Genomic DNA, 3,507 nt, shown 5'->3' with positions numbered 1-3,507 from the left:
GGGGCCGGCGGCGGCCGTCAGGTCTACCCGGCTCCGGGGCCGCCGGCGGCCGTCAGGTCTACCCGGCTCCGGGGCCGCCGGCGGCCGTCAGGTCTACCCGGCTCCGGGGCCGCCGGCGGCCGTCAGGTCTACCCGGCTCCGGGGCCGGCGGCGGCCGTCAGGTCTACCCGGCTCCGGGGCCGCCGGCGGCCGTCAGGTCTACCCGGCTCCGGGGCCGCCGGCGGCCGTCAGGTCTACCCGGCTCCGGGGCCGCCGGCGGCCGTCAGGTCTACCCGGCTCCGGGGCCGGCGGCGGCCGTCAGGTCTACCCGGCTCCGGGGCCGCCGGCGGCCGTCAGGTCTACCCGGCTCCGGGGCCGCCGGCGGCCGTCAGGTCTACCCGGCTCCGGGGCCGCCGGCGGCCGTCAGGTCTACCCGGCTCCGGGCCAGGCGGCGGCCGTCAGGTCTACCCGGCTCCGGGGCCGGCGGCGGCCGTCAGGTCTACCCGGCTCCGGGGCCGGCGGCGGCCGTCAGGTCTACCCGGCTCCGGGCCCGGCGGCGGCCGTCAGGTCTACCCGGCTCCGGGCCCGGCGGCGGCCGTCATGTCTACCCGGCTCCGGGCTCGGCGGCGGCCGTCAGGTCTACCCCTTTTCGGAGCCCGTGGGGCCGCCTGCGGTACCCGGCGACCGCGGGTTGTTGGTTGCGTAGCGTCCGGCGATAAGGGCGGCCAAGTCTACCCGGCTCCGGCGGGACTTGGTCGCCTTGCCGGGGCCGAGGGGTAGACGTGTTGTCCCCGCTGCTTCGTCGGAGCTGCCGAAGGGGTCGCTGTTTTTCGCTGCCTCCAGTTACGTCATCGTAAAAGTCGGCGTGGTTGGCGCGCCTCCCCGGTGCGCAGAGGCGCCGCTCTTGGAGCTTGCCGGCGGCGGGGACGTGCCGGTCCGTACTATAGGAGCGAGCCGTGACTCGTCTCCAGAGCAGCGCTCGTCAGCGGCTGCAAGGCCCGCGGTTCTGCCAGCAAAGTGGGGTGCTCGGCGGCCGTCGTGGCGGTTCCCTCGGTGGTCCGGCCCAGCTTCCAGTCTCTTCGGTCCGGCCATCTCCCAGCGCTTGCCCGACAAGCCAGCCCAGCGTGTCCGAGGGGTCGGGAGCTGCGGAGAGCCGGAGCCGGCGGCCGGCTCCGGCGGCCGTTGCCGACCGGCACGAGGCATAAGGCCGGATCCCGCAGGGCAGGGCAAAGACTCGAACGCACCCAGCCGGGGCCCAGTGATGGTGAAGGTCACTGCCGGAGGCAGACGGCCGGGGGGCGTCGAGCCTGCCGCGGCTTACTCCCGGCTCCAGAGGGCCCGGTTGGTGGGACGACCGAGGTTGGCGGCACCTCGTCCCTTTGTGCCAGCCTTAAGCTGGAGCCCGCGAAGCGGGCGGAGAGAGCGGCGGCCGGCTCCCGGCCAGCCGAACGCAGACGGCCGGGGGGTGCCGAGCCTGCCGCGGCTTCCCCCCCCCGGCCCCCCGAGGGCCCAACTGACGGCGCAGGCGGGGCGGCGGCGTCCCGTTTTCACCGGTGCGAGCCCTCCGCGGGCAGCTGGTGGTGTCAGGCGGGCCCGGTGACGGGACTGCGGCGTGCAGGCGAGGCGGCGGCGCCTCGTCCTCGTTTCCCCCGGGAGAAGCGGTTCCCCGCGGGGCAGGGCAAAGACCGGCGGCCGGTGGCGGTCGCCGGCACTCGAACGCTGGAAGGCCGGGGGAGCCGAGCCTCCCTCGGCCCCGGGGGGCCCGATGATGGCAAAGGCGGGTGCTGGCACCGTTCCGGGGCAGAGGTGCCCGCGAGTGCCCAGCCCACCAGGGCTGCCGCCGGCTGCCGAGGGCCGTGTGATGGAGACGGGCAAGGTGGCGGCGCCTTGTCCTTTTTCTCCGGCCTTAAGCTGGAGCCCGCGAAGCGGGCAGAAACACCGGCAGCCGAATGCAGACAGCCGGGGGGTCTCGAGTCGGCCGCGGCTTGCCCCGGCCCCCGAGGGCCCGGTGATGGTGCAGGCGGGGCGGCGGCGCCTCGTCCTCTTTTTTGCTGGCGCGAGTCCTGGTAGCAGGAGGGCTCGCTGGGAAGGTCTGCACTCGTACGGGCGAGGTGGCGGCGCCTCGCCCTTCCGAACTTCTCCAGCCCTAAGCTGGAGCCCGCGCAAGCGGGAAGAAAAGGGCGGCCGGTCCCTGCGGCCGGCAGCCGAAGGCAAGTGGCCGCGGGCGTCGAGCCTTGAGCGGCTTTTCCCGGCCCCCGTTACCCGGGGATGGCACGGGTGAGGCGCGGTGCCTCTTAGTCTTCTTCGGCCTTCTCCTCCCCCGGGGTAAGCGGTTCCCCGGGGCGCAGGGCAAAGACCGGTACCGGTGGCCGGCACTCGAACGCTGGAAGACCGGGGGAGTCGAGCCTGCCGCGGCTTTCCCTCGGTCCCGTTGACCTCGCTCAAGGGAATCGATGCGCGGAGCGGGTGGCCGGCGGCACCTCCCGCTCCCCCCCTTCAGTCGACCCAGACCCGCAGGCAGCGCCTGCAGAGGTGTTCCTGGGCGCGTCGGAGACGCTTCACGGCGGGCCGGCTCTGCCGGTGACCAGGCCGCCGTTGCGGCTCTCCGGAGACGCTGCCCCCTCGCTCGCACGCAGAGCCCCGCGTTCCGCCGCCCGCCCCGCCCGGGGCGGCGGCGAGCGCGCGCGGCCGTCGCTGTCCCAGGACCGTGGCCGTGGGGCCCGCGCTTCCTCTCCCGATCGAGGTGGCACCCAGGGCGCGTCGGAGACGCTTCACGGCGGGCCGGCTCTGCCGGTGACCAGGCCGCCGTTGCGGCTCTCCGCAGACGCTGCCCTCTCGCTCGCACGCAGAGCCCCGCGTTCTGCCGCCCGCCCCGCCCGGGGCGGCGGCGAGCGCGCGCGGCCGTCGCTGTCCCAGGACCGTGGCCGTGGGGCCCGTGCTTCCTTTCCGTCTCTCCTCTCCCCTTTCCCTTCCTGATCGATGAGGCCTTTCGGGTCGCGTCGGAGAGGGCCCCCGGCGGGCCGGCTCTTCCGTGCTCCCCGTAACAGGGAGCCACGGCGGTGTCCGGTGTTCAGGCCGGGCGGTCTCCTTTCCACTTCGCTTCCCGTCGCATGCGAGGTGTTGTCCTGCTGCCCCGAGCGACGGGGTTCCTCGGGCTTCTTTACCGAACCGGGCTGTGTGACGGCCGCGTGGCCCCGCGAGCTCTCAGGTGTCCTATCGCACGCGAGGCGCCGGTGCCGGCCTCGGTCCGGGTACCCGCGGGTGCCGGCCGCGAGCAGCGCTGGGCGGCGGGGCGGCCGAGCCAGAAAAGCCACCGGGGACGAGAAGGCGAGCGTGGGGCCGCACCCGCCCGGGTGGGCCCCGAGGCGTGCCGCGGGCGGCCGGGGGGCGTCCCCCGCCGCCGCTGCCGCCGCCGTCGCGTCGGCTCTCGGTGCCGCATCCCCGCCCGCTGCGGAGCGAGCCGCCCCGGCAGGGGCCTGGGTCCCGGGGTCGCGCCCGCCTCGTCGGGTCGCTGTCTCCTCTAGCACG

This window comes from Calonectris borealis, unplaced genomic scaffold, assembly GCF_964195595.1.
Source record: "Calonectris borealis unplaced genomic scaffold, bCalBor7.hap1.2 HAP1_SCAFFOLD_115, whole genome shotgun sequence".
Taxonomy (NCBI): Eukaryota; Metazoa; Chordata; class Aves; order Procellariiformes; family Procellariidae; genus Calonectris; species Calonectris borealis.
This window is presented reverse-complemented; position numbering follows the sequence as displayed.